The sequence below is a fragment of the Pogona vitticeps genome, chromosome 5 (genome assembly GCF_051106095.1).
Source record: "Pogona vitticeps strain Pit_001003342236 chromosome 5, PviZW2.1, whole genome shotgun sequence".
NCBI classification, from domain to species: Eukaryota; Metazoa; Chordata; class Lepidosauria; order Squamata; family Agamidae; genus Pogona; species Pogona vitticeps.
Window position 1 is genome coordinate 117,812,888 of NC_135787.1, and position 14,183 is coordinate 117,827,070.

At 38.6% G+C, this 14,183-nt stretch overlaps 1 protein-coding gene across 2 annotated transcripts in view; it reads right to left on the bottom strand.

Moving 5' to 3' along the window:
* The window catches only part of COG5 (component of oligomeric golgi complex 5), a 224,059-nt gene that overhangs the window by 121,739 nt on the left and 88,137 nt on the right, over positions 1 to 14,183 (bottom strand). The window lies entirely within an intron of this gene.

Genomic DNA, 14,183 nt, shown 5'->3' on the forward strand with positions numbered 1-14,183 from the left:
GACAAAAAACACGCAAGACAATTGGTTTTTGCGATCACTATGGTGCCTCGCAAGACAGTTTCTTCTATGGCCATGCTTCGCAATACGGTTCCCCCCCCCCCCCGAGACTGATGCCTCGCAAGATGAATAAATTTCATTCGTCTTGCAAGATTCCCATAGGGAACCTCACAAGACGATTTTTTTGCAAGACAGCGATTCTTGCGGAACGAATTACATTCGTCTTGTGGGGCACCACCATACTACTGTATGAACGGTACTACCTAAACTGTGAAAGCTTTTCCACCCATGCATACGCAAACTTCTCAGAACACTGCAAGTGGCTATTCTTCTCTGATCATAGTTCTTTGGATTCACCCCAATCACTTAAACGCTAAATGCTGTGTTTCAGACAAGGGAGAAAAGAAATCCATTTTCACCTGTGACTTGTGCTAGCTAACTATCATAAATTGGGGCGACAATAACATTAGTCACTGATCAAGAACTCTTCTGATAACTAAAACACAAGCCCCAGTAATTGAATAGCAATTTCAAATCAGAGCATGCACTTCTATTTTTCTTTTTTTTAAAACACTGTTAAAATCTACAGATGGCAAGGTCTATCTCAAAGAATGCATTAATGATGATGATGATCATCCTCTTAGAACTGCAAAGCTGGAAGGGACCCTATGGTTCATCGAACCCAGCCCCTGTCAAGGAGGCACAGGGGGGAATCAAATTCCCAACCTCTGGCTCTACAGACAGATGCCTAAACCACTGAGCTATTCAGCAGTTTGTTCTCTCTTACACAGGAGGAATCAACTTCTAAGTTGATAGTTGCTTTGACAGATACATGCACTGTATAAAACCAAGAAGACTTTTTGCTTCAGAAATGCTGCTTTTAATTCAAATGCATGCAAATTCAAACCGATGACTCAAAGAGCGAAAAGATACGATTGACTAAAATTTATTGAACTAAGCTTCTGTCCTACTATAAATAAAATAAGCAGACTGTTAGGTAAGAAGTGGGGTTTCTTTTTTGAAACCTTAATAACATTCATAATTTGACTGTGGGGGAAAAACAATAGTAGAGCAATAGCATGAGAAGAATAAAACTACAGTCTCAAATTCAGTGCTGCACTAGTAGAAGTACAACAGGACTTTCTCCCTCTTTCCTCCTTCTGTGTAGCCATCTCAAAATCTGCTCCAGAGAGATTCTTCACCTTTAAGAGCTAGCTAATATTGATGGCATATATTGGGGGGGGGGGAATTACACCTCTTCATTTTCTGCTAACAGTACGTAGCCATTTTATAAACACAATGACACCATAGGATGAAGGCCATAAAATTAACAAACACTGTTTAGCCCTGCCCAGGCATTCAGCTGCTCACATGCAGTATAAAATGGATGACAGGGGCATGGGTATGCACATAAGGCTCTACTGTTGCACATGAGGGGCCACAGTCACCCATAGTTTGTGACATTTCATCATGGATCTGCTTTGCACCTTTCCCTTGGAGAAACAGGAACTTGATTATGGTTCTATGCTCTCCCACACTGAACTTTTCTGGAGGTGCTGCCATGTTCACTTTGGACCTGAACATGAAAGATAAGTTAAAATCATAGGTAATTGATTTTTGCGCCACTGAATATAGACAAATTGGCCAATAAACCCTGCAACTTATAGCTTCCTAGCTCATTTTTTTCTGGGAAAGGCTCAATACGTATCAGCACCCCCTCGTATGTCACAACTACACTTTTTTATACCTCAGATTTTTTTAAAAAAATCTGTATTTTCTCCTAATATTAATACTGTGTACTTCACTAGAAAGTGAAAACTTTAGAACTGTGCCCCATTTTGCAAGAAGATACTGTTCTTCTTCAACTACAAGAATTATATCATGACTCCTAATTTATACCTTCAATCAGAGGAGAGAGGAAAAAAGTTTGGTGATCTCCATGTGTTTTCAGGACTTTCCCCCCTCCCCCCGCCCCAGGTAGGCAATGAGAATGAGTTTTCAGGGTATTTCCTACCCTATCTTATATTTTAGCATCAATGAGACAATACACATCTACATCTAATGATTAGAGTGGTGCCCTGTTTGACGACGACCCTGCTTGATGACGACCCTGCTTGACGATGAGTTTTTTGTGATTTTTTCCTATGGGGTTTTTTCACTTTACGATGATTAGGTCCCTGTTTCTCAAACCAACTGTTCGCAAGACGACGATTAAAAACAGCTGATCAGTGGTTCGCAAAATGGCTCCCTGCTGTTTTCCGGACCTATTTTCACAAGACAGCGATCGAAAATGGCTTCCCCTATGGAGGATCTTCGTTGGACGATGAGGTATTTTCCCCACTGGAACGCATTAACTGGTTTTCAATGCATTCAATTTTTTTTTCTTGACGACGATTTTGCTTAACAGCGATTTTCCTGGAACAGATTTATCGTCGTCAAGCGGGGCACCACTGTATGTGTAACTTATATTTCTTTCTGCCATTTCCATTTGGATAGCAAGCCCTCAATATAACAGGCTGATTCTAATTCTGTGTATGTACAGTACCTGTCACTGGATACAGCTTACCTACAAGAAACTCCAACTTTCTTTTAAAAGTACAAATCTAAGCTGACTGAACCTGTGGCACAGAGTCTTGTAAGTCATGTTTTTTGAAAACATAGAAAACACAGAACAAAAATACTGCCTTTCAGAGCACAGTGATTCATTTCCAACTATCAAAATGTTAACATGCAAAGGTAAAGTTAGCATTCGGGCCTAACTGATGGTCCTGCTCACTCCCACCCTAAATACTGGCTAAGGTTACCTAATAGCGGCAATATTGCAGCAGATATCCTTGGCCAGTGGAGGCTAGACTCAAAATAGACTGATGAAGTGAGATGAAGTTCACAAAAAAATTATCCCAAATACAGGGTACTGTAGGTCTTTAAGGGGGCATGACATCATTTATTAGCCTCCTCCCAAACAATGTTATCTTTGAGCTTCAGCTCACTGAAAAAAGGGATTTAACTCTGGAAGTGAAAGGCCTATGAAAGCACCAATATTATTATTTACACAGAAAAGCTCAGTAGACACCAAAGAGATTGAGGGCTGCACCTATATTCATCTCCTGATGTCTTCAGGACAGCGGGTGAGGCAGAGGAGAAGACCAAAACTAATTACAGTGGTGCCTCGCATAACGTTTTTAATTGGTTCAAAAAAAAAAACCTTATGCGAAAAAAACTTTATGCGAAACACCATTTCTCATAGGAATGCATTGGAAACCGGTTAATCCGTTCCAATAGGCATGGATTGCCGTCCTTAAGCAAAAAAACCCATAGGAAACATTGTTAAACGATACAATGTTTCCTCCATTGGAATGTATTGAAGCCGACTCAATACATTTCAATGGCTTTGCGAAGTCAATTTTTGCAAATTTAAGTGTGTCATAAAAGGGTCAAAAATGGTTTTAAATGCTTGGATTAGCTTCTGCACCCTCTAAAACGGATGCAAAAGTTAATTTGGCTTTGATCTGACTTTTCGTTAATTTATGGTGAATTTTTCCCCCCAACTTTTGACAGCTGTCAAAATCTGACAGCTCCATTGTTTCCTATGGGGGAGAAAAAAATTCACAAAAAATTAACGAAAAGTCAGATCAACGCCAAATTAAGTATGCACACATTTTAGAAGGTGCACTAACGATTCCAAGCATTTAAAACCGTTTTTCAACATGTTAAGACACTTTTGTAATTGAAAAAATGAACATCGTTAAGTGAAGCAGGGGACCTAAAACCAAAAACGTTAAGCGAAGCATGGTCCCAAAATCGCTATGTGAAAATTGCCCATAGGGAAAAACGTTATACAAACCACAATCTGACTCTGAAAAAATAAACGTTAAGCGAAAAAAACGTTAAACGAAGCAAACGTTATGCGAGGCACCACTGTATGCTGTAGGCAGGCTCCAGTTTTCTGCTCCAGTCTCACAGTAAAGTATCAAAACTGAATTTAACACTCAGGTCATGGAAGAAATTGAAAGGAGGGCAGAGTAGTAGAAGCAGGAGAAACACTCAGAGACCTTTGTATTAATAAAATCATTTGCTAATAATGACTTACTAAGTCTACCAATCCAGCAAGGTCCAAGAACCTGTGATCTTCCAAATGTTGCTGGAATATAACTTCCATCATCCAAAACAGTCGTGGTGCTGACTGAAAGAGATTGAAATGGCAGTCTAACTGCATTTCATTTGGCTTTTTCCTTGAGATATGGGACTACTTTGGTCTCCTTGGTGGATGATCTATGTCAGGAATTGGATAAGAGGAGCAAAACCTTCTCAGTTTTCCTGTACCTTACAGCAGCACTCAGTAAATCACTGAGCAATGTATCCTCTTAGACTGCTTTGTAAGGTTGGATATTGGGGCCCACTATTACAGTGGTTCCAATCCTTTCTGTCGGAAAGGATGTAAAAAGAGATGTTGGAGGAGCAATGTTCAATATATAGACTTTGGCCTTTGCCATCCCTTATTCTGTATATTATTTAACATTTATACGAGAACACTGAGAGAGGTCATTTGGAGCTCAGTGCCACCAAGTAAGCTGATGACACCTGGCTCTATTGCTCCTTAAACCCAACACAATGACAGCAGTCAAGACCACTGAACGCTGCTTGAGTTCAATAATGGGCTGAATGAGAATGAAAAAGCTGAAACTAAATCCTGACAAGGCAGAGGTGCTGCTGTTTTTCAGTAGAAAGCCAGGTTCAGGAGTTAGGATGCAACCTGTTTTAGAAAAGGCTGCATTCTGTCAGAACATCTCAGTTTCGTATTCTTCGGAGTTCGTTTACTCTTCACTGTACTGGATTTCAAGTGGCAGCAGTGATGAGGAGTACCTTTGTACAACTTTGCTTAGTGTGTCGCCTACAACTTTTACTGAGTTGATTTGACTTAGCAGCTATCATACATGCCTTGACTACTGCAATGTGCTCAGTGTGGGATGAGTGGGATGACCCTTGAAAAAAGTCTGGGATCTTCAATTACTGCAATACGCAGCAGCTAGGTTGCTAATTGGTGCACAGAATTGTGATCATATGATTCTGATACTACAAGACATGCACTGGTTTCCAGTTGTCTATCAGGCCCAATGCATGTGTTGATTTTAACCTTCAACGCCCTAAATGGCTTGGGTCCTGGCTATCTAAAGGACTGACTGTCTCCTTATGGACCTCCCCAGATACTGAGATCTTTAGGATAGGCCCGTTTAGAAATGTAATCAGTTTAAGAGGCCGACCGAAAAAGGACATGGGAAAGGGCCTTTCCCTGTGTGGTTTCCAGACTGAGGAATGCACTCCTTTCAGAGCTGTAATCTACTTTCAATCTGATTGATTTGAGAAGTAAAACCACATCTTTTTAGACTGGCATTTGACATTGAACCTGTCCTACTGTGTTGTTTCTAACTGTACACTTTGCCGATTTTCATGTTTCTAATGTGTTTGCTTGATTTTATTGGTTTTACAATAGAGTTTACTTGATTTTAAGATTTTTTTTTTGAAAAAATTAATGTGGTTTTATCTCTTTTTATTCTTTTTTAAAAAACTGTAACCCACATTCAGTGCAAAAGTGGGATATAATTGTAATAAATAATACTCAATCAGTCAAACAGTCAGTCAGTCAATCCAGCTACATATATAATGGACACACCACTGCTATAGATGAAAATACCTTTTCTTAGATTATTTGCTAAATCACTTCACAGAAGATTATTTTGAACTAAAGCAAGACACAGAGATTCATACGGATTAGTGGCATCTGTAATCTACAAGGGATAGAATTCTGGGTCTATTAAAGGGGAAAAGATCTCTGTCATTAGAAACGCAAGTTTCTTGATTTAACAAAGCTGAACTGCTTTTTAATAATCTATGTATTTTATACCAACATTTCAAAGGTAGTCAGTTACATAAAAGGTTTGGCAAAGCTAATATCACAGAACAGGTTGTGTAATAAAACAATTTTCTGATTTGGCAAGTATCAAAACCACAGTTTTCTTACCCCAGATGACCTCCCATAATTCAACTTAAGAATCTATTAAGGATCTGTAAGATGATATAGTGAAAATAAAAAGATCACACTGTAAACAATTTACTAATATTGATCTTCCCCCACACTACAGCACCCTATTTCCCATAAAACTATTCCAGACTCTTGGAGAACTCTCCAGAACAATATGTCTTTCAGTATATAGGACTACAACTGATAGAGGTCATTGGTGAAAATCAGATGCCCAATCTTACATGAGCATAAACAGTTTCTTCAGAGACACAAAGCCAACAATGGATCCATATAAACTTTTCTTTTAATAAGCAGAGAATAAGTAAATAAAGCTTCTTTATAAGCATATTATTTTGAGAATTTAATTCAGCATTACCTTTGCTTAAATTACTGCAAGTGCTCTAGTTTTCATTTTTCAAAGTAGCAGTTCTATTACTGAGTTCCACAGAAAATGCAAGTCTCTGCCCCACTATACCCCAAAAGCACTTTTGCTACAGAGGATGAGATCCTGTTGCTTAGTATAGCAAGTTGCAATAAACACAGGCCCATTGTACCAGTGGGGATTTGGTGAGTCAACTTCTCTACAAATTATGTTGATCCAAATGGGCCTACTCTAGTGATGACTTACTTTAGCATAATTAATTAGTTTCATAATCAGTGGAACTTATGGAGGTGTTGACTCATCAAATCCCCACTAATTCAATGGACATACTCTAGTGCAACTTACTATCCAAAGCAACAGGAGTTCATCCACTGTGTCTGATTTAAGCAGTGCCTGGTATATAAGCAAAGAACACAAATCTGTTTTAAACATTCCAAATGACTGTTATTAAATTCTCTTGAAAGTTTTCAAGCAGAATGCAACATACATTGAGTAAACTATATTGAGAAATCAAGTACTGTAATAATACCAATTAAAACAAATTCAACAGAATCACAACATAATCTAACAGCAGGATTTCAGTCTGAGCATGCAGAGTGGACTGAGGCTGCAAGCAGTTGAAAGACACCTATCGGCTGGTGTCCACAACAGTATGGAGGATGTGATACAAAACTGGTAACCCACAGCGTGCCTGCCTTTTCTTTTCCTTTTTAAAGTCTGCCACATGCTTCCTCCCTCAAGCACTCTCTTGACAGATCTGTCTAAGAAAATTTATCTGCAACTGTAAAAGGACAAGTGCACCAATGGCTGCTTCAGCCCTTCTTTCCACTGCTTTACAGTTCTCATTTAGGAGCAACAGAAGCTCTAGTGATATGGAGATGGGTGAGGAACATTTTGCACAGCAAAGCCATCTTCTTACAGAGGGTCATATACTGTGTGTGGAGCGTGCACTTACTGTAGGCCTCCACTAGTCCACTGTTGTTTTTCTTGTTGTCCCGAAGTATCCTGTACTGACAACCGTTGTTGTAGTTTAGTCATTAAGTCGTGTCCTACTCTTCGTGGCCCCATGGACCAGAGCACGCCAGGCCCTCCTGTCTTCCACTGCCTCCCGGAGTTGGGTCAAATTCATGTTGGTTGCTTCACAGACACTGTCCAATCATCTCATCCTCGGTTGTCCCCTTCTCCTCTTGCCTTCACTCTTTCCCAACATCAGGGTCTTTTCCAGGGGGTTTTCTCTTCTCATGAGATGGTCAAAGTATTGAAGCCTCAGCTTCAGGATCTGTCCTTCCAGTGACCATTCAGGGTTGATTTCTTACCAGAAACTAATTAATAGTATCACAATAGAAGAGCACTGCACTACATACAGCAGTTGGCACTGTAAGATATTACATTGCACTGTTGCCTCAGGGAACAAGTAGGAACTCATACATTTTTTGAGAAACGCACCTCTAAGTGATATTTGAATCACACCGGTAGTGCATCTAAACACAGGCCTTGGTAAGCTATAGGAAGCTATGTTCAAATTCCAGGACCTAGCAAGGGTTGTGACTAAGTAAACTGGTTGTAACAAGAAGAAAGGCAAGGAAAGAGAGACTCTTTCCCTAAGCCACACAAACCCAAAGAAAGGGGGAACATTACACATGGAAAATACTCTTACATTCTCCAGGCTAAAAACTGTAGGAAGGGCTGAGAAAATTATGTCAGGTAGGTCTGACTTCAGGTTTTTATTAAATTCAGCAGGACACCTCCAAGAATAAGAAACAAGGAGCTTCAGGAAGAGATGGTGACAGCAAGCAGACTCAGGCCAAGAATGAATGTATGGCAATCGTGGGTCTCTTTTTAGAAGATTCTGTAAGACTGACAAGGTGTTATATGACATCTTCATGGTGTATCTGCCTACTCCTTTTCAACCAATCGTTGCTTGCTTGCAGCTTTGGAGATGGCTAATTCTTGTGGAGGGTTCTACCTTGCCAAGAGGAAAGAAAGTACAAGACAAAATGCTAAGGGGTCTATCCAGTTTTCTGGAGAAATTTTATATCCATACACTATTTAAGAAAAAAAAAACACCTCAGCTGATTCCTCCTCAGACCTCCAGAGTGATTTCCATGTCAATATGTAATTTATACCATAGGCAAGTCTGATTAAGAGATATTCATGACTGGTGTCTCACTCATTGTTCTTCCTACCTCCTGGGAAGTTTGTTTGGAGTTGTAGTTCTTGTTCTTTTTTGATGTCATGGAAGCTTGCTTGATAAAGTGACCAGCAAGCCCTTATCTTTCTATTCACTATTTACTGATATCTGTTCCAGGGCGCTGTGACTGAAACACAAACTATCCTTCCCCCAAAAAGGTTTCAAGTTTAACTTGGTTTTCTGTACATACATATACATACAGGTACAAAGCTTTACAGGGATAAATCTTTGCAAGGTAACATTATAATCATCTAGCCACCTTTGTGACACTACTTTAAAATAATAACTAGTATTTACATAATATATTTCTAAAATCGATCTAAAATCTATAGTGAAGGCACTGAAAACAAACTAAACCAGAATTGCAAGATCTAATAAATATGTAAATGGAATTGAATAAAATAAAAGCCAGTAACTGGTGAACTTGCTCAGATCTAGAAGTCATGCTTTATAGTAGTAACATTTCACACTAATAAAAGGTTGACTAAAACAGTGATTGACTTAACATTTATAGTTGGTTTATTCAGTGCCAGTTGTCTTCACTTGAGTCACCGGGAGCAATATTTTGGGGATACCTGGATTCACTTCTGCTCTCAGATGATGATACATCAAACATTGACAAATTAAATTAACAGAATAGCCCAATAAAGCTTTGGTAAATAATTGCTTTTTTTCATATTCTGGTTCCTTCCTTGTTGCTGGTTGTTGTTGTTATAAGCTGTCAAGTCGCCTCCAATATATGGCGACTTCCATGAATGAACGATCTTCAAAAATGTCCTGTCTTTAACAGCTCTGCTCAACTTGGGCAAACTCAAACCTATGGCCTCCTGATGGAATTACCATCTCATATTTGGTCTCCCTCTTTTCCTGCTGCCTTAAAAAATTTTTCTATCATCATTGCCTTTTCCAGAGAATCCTGTTTTCTCATGATGTGCCCAAAGCTGGACCGCCTTAGGTTCAATATTTCTCCCTCCAGATGATTTGATCTAGGACCCACATATTCATCTTTCTTGCAGTCCAGGATATCCACAAAGCTCTCAATCAGAACCACATTTCAAATGAATCATTTTTTTCCTGTCAGCTTTCCTTACTGTCCAGCATTCACACTAACACATGGCGAGTAGAAAAATGATAGTATGGATTATCTTGGTCTTCATTTCCAGTGACACATCCTTACACTAAAGATCTTTTCCAGTTCCTTTATTGCTGCCCTTTCAAGCCTCAGCTTTCTTCTGATCTCTTGGCTGCAGTCTCCATTTGGATTGATGACTGAACCAAAATATACAAAATCTATAACCTATATCATTTTTTTCCATTGTCCACATTTAAGTTGCATAGTTCTTCTATAGCCATGATTTTGGTCTTCTTAATGTTCAACTGCAGTCTTGCTTTCACACTTTCTAATTTTACATTCATCAGACATTGTTTCAACCCAATGCTGCTTTCTGTCAATAAGATAATGTCATATGTATATCTTAACGTATTGATGTTCCTTTCACCAATTTTCACTCCTCCTTCATCTGAATCTAGTCTGGCTTTCCATGTGATATACTCTGCATACAGGTTGAACAAATTAGGGCATAAAATGCACCCTTGTCTATATAGGGAACCATATTTTCCTCTATATATTCTGTCCTAATGATAGCTTCTTGTCCACAATACAATTTATGCATCAGGACAAGGAAGTGCTGAGGAACATCCTTTTTTTCCCAGTTGCTTTTTAAAAAACATCCCGTAGTTTCTCATGATCCACATACGTAGTCAAAGGCTTTGCTGGAGTCTATAATGCATCCTTTGGTGGCCCAATTCATATCAATTTAAAATTCAGGTTTTTATATGCTCTAGCTTCTAATGTAGTCTGTATTTTCACTCTTCTTCTTTTTCCTTTTTTATTTTTTTTGTATTTGAGATAAAAATGATAAACGTAATTTAAAAATTAAAAAGTTATGTTCTTCATTACAAAATTTCCCCTACTTTCTTGTGTCAGTTATTCTGATATGTAGCAGCAGATTTTTCTTGTTGAAGCTTTCCTTAAGTGTTATACAGAAATCTACTGTGTCTAGCTGAGGCATGTTTCTCACACTGAATTCAATGTATTCTTGAGGCATGTTTCTCCCACTAAATTCAAGGTACTGTATTCTTTATTATCCAAAACTATTCTAGTTTTAGTACGTAACGTATACCTCATTGTGGAGTACATTCACTGCATGCATAAGGTGCCAAGAAGAGCAATGCTGATGAATTCCTTTACCAAAGATCTCAGAGAACCAGTCAATCTAAGGTCTGACTCAGTATTTTGTCATATTCCAACACTACTAATTATCAACCCTTAGTCTCTTTCCTCCACTGTCTCTCATAATTGTAGACCCTTGGGGAAATGACATAATTGTTTCTATATCTAGTGTTTATTTGATGGCAAATAGATATTAAATTCTAGAAATAATGGACTAGAGGAAGAAAGCTAGAGACAAAAGGGCAATGACTGAAAAAATAGGTCCAAGGAACATGGCTCCCGAAAAGAAGAGACAGAGATGGGAGACAGGACAATGGAAGAGAACAAGAGACGGAGGTATTCAAGTCACAGAAAACTAAAATTTATTTGTACTGCCTAGTCTTATCAAACAAGAATTGTATGTAACATGTCATTTTTCACTTTAACAGTTCCTTCCTCCAGATAATGTGGCAGTGTATATTACTTGCTAATATCCCATGTCCACTACGTTCCCACTCAAATCTTCTGGAGAACTCCTAAGAGAATGATAAACCAAGAAGCTCAACAAAGCCTTTATACAAAATTGCAGGTTGCAAGTAGATAATACTGAGAGCTTAACAAAGGTCCTGCAAGGCAGAAACATTTGTTCAACTTCAACACAGCGGCATTCTTCCTAGAACCATTCATATAAACATTAAGCTTATCTGCATCTGTACAGGAATGAAATACATCATATTCACACAAACCTATAAACAGAAAAAACAAAGAACGATCAAATCACATTGCTCAACTTGGCTCAAGGCAAATATTTCTTTATAGGAACTCAACAAAGACTGGAAATGGGACTACATATATACATATATGCCAAGAGTTATAAATAGATCCTTTTCTTACAGAAGTTTTTAAGAATACACAAATTTGTTTGAAAGATGTTTGATTAGCTCTGTCTCAGATGTCTTCTACTATCCGTACACAAAGTAATTTGTGATATATAAGTGCTTTCTACCATGTAGTCCTGGTATAAAATTAGAGAGGTCTTTCAACTGAAATAACAAGGGGCACTGGGGATAAAGAGATGAATAATTTATCTACCAATTTCAGACATAACCCTTTAATTTTTGTTTAAAACATTCTCACCCCACCTTGCCTGAACTCAAAATAGTAATTAAAGCAGTGTTGTTTTGAAGAACCACCTAATGAAATAGTGTTAAAAACAAAGCAACCAGTAGTTAACATATCAGTGGGTAAACCTTGTAAAAAGCATGTCAAACTGAAAAGGAGAAGCAACTAGTACAACCTGGCAGCAGAAATAACATTTTCTTATCTGCAATGCCATCCACTGTAACTGAACGGCACACATGATTAATACTATTCTGAGCCTGGAAAAAAACACTTTTTTGGACAATAACTTCAGAAATCTCTCAAACAGCATGACAAAGCAAATTCTCAGCGTCTCTTGGCCATTGCACTTGGGCTCAAGTGAATGTCAACTGGCTCCCAATGGTAGGTGGTCATAGGTCCAGTTTCTATAATAACCCCAATTGTCTACATATTTATAGCTCTCGTGCATTCAGAACATTGTTTGGCCAAAATAATGCAGAAGTTGGTAAATATGAACAGTACACACCCTTTAACTCCTATAAGCATCTGGAATGATAATTTTCTCCACAAATATTAAAATAAAAATATCAGAAATATCTATAAGCACATATTGTACAAAAACTAAACATAAAAAAAGAAATGGAAACACCCAACAATATGTCATATTATAACATGCAGTCTTTCCCGTTATAAAAGAGCTACTGGGTTTAACAGAATGGTATTTAATATTTAGAATCTATTTGGCAATCTCCCTTCTTTTAAAATTAGGATTAGGGACATATGAAGCTTCTTTCTGCAGAGTCAGACTATTGGTCCACCTGACCTAGTGCTGTCTAACTGGAAGGGGAACAGCTATCCAGAGTTCCAGTCAGGGGTCTCTTTCAAGACAACAAGGAAGATGCCAGAGTTTAAACATTCTGTATGGACAGGATTTCTTTGGATGCTGGTCACCATTTTTCTGGCCAAATGACCAGAAAAAGATCAGCCTGATCAGTGCAGCCGCCAATCACAGAGCTCGTCATAAAACAGGAAAAGATTACACACTTTTAAGTACAAATGAATCTACCGCTAAAGGGACAGCTATAGGAGCGACTCCAAATCCTGGTAAACTTAATTCAGAAATAAGCTGGGACTTTGAACAAAGCAAGACAAATTCATATAATTCTGGAAAGATACAAACACCTCCGAGCACAGCATTGTTCATTAAATATTGTTCATTACAGAAATAATATTTCCAGCTCCAGAATGAGATATAGTCTTTCTCATGAACAGCTGGGTCTGAGGTCAAAGAGTCATTGTTTGAGGCTAGAACAAATTGCTCGTCTTTCTTTTCGACTGCAGGAGTGACTTTCTGAATTTAAGATGTTTCCAGGGAAGCATCTGTGGCTACCAAATGCTTAGGATGAAGTTAGAGAAAGAGAATGGCTTTCATTTTGATTAAACATTAAAAAAACACTAAAAACAACTGTGCCAAGATGATATTCTTTTGTTAAAACAAATCTACATCTGCTTTTCATATCAAATATTTTGTTTTTTCATCAGTTACCTTTTTAAAGGAGTCTGGGCTGCAGTTTCTTATATATTCTTTAAAATCTGTGGCAAGGTATCTGTTTGCTAGTTATTTTTGCAGCTGACAAACTAGACTAAGTGGATACAAAAGGAAGGAGTGAACTGGGAAGAAAAAGCAAGCAGCTAAGACTGTGTTAGGGCTTGTTTCAGGATGGCAGCAAGTGAGTGGTGCGCACTCTGCATTTCTAGCCCATCTTGTTGTGCTTTCAGGATGCAAGCCATCTATTAATTAAGGACGGGCATCTTACTAAGATCTTTTTGGGTTCAGTTCAGATTTTTGCTTTTGCAAACATTCAGGAGACATAATTTCAGTGAAGGAAGATTTCCTTATACACTACTGTACTTTTGTACGACCATATGCCTACAAGGGATACTTGTACTTTAGGGCAGTGGTCCCCAACCTTGGGCCTCCAGATGTTCTTGGACTACAACTCCCAGAAGCCTTCACCACCACCTCTGCCGGCCAGGATTTCTGGGAGTTGAAGTCCAAGAACGTCTGGAGGCCCAAGGTTGGGGACCATTGCTTTAGGGGATACTTTACTTGGCAGTACACCTAAAATAACTGATACAAAGTCATAACAGCTTGTTCAAAAGTGAGGCAGCCAGGCCATCCTCAACACTTGAACCTGTGGTTATGAAAAGCAACGGGTGGAGGCATGGCTACTCTTTGTCCCTCAGCCAAGGCAACTGAGGATTTCCTATCTTTCCTGTA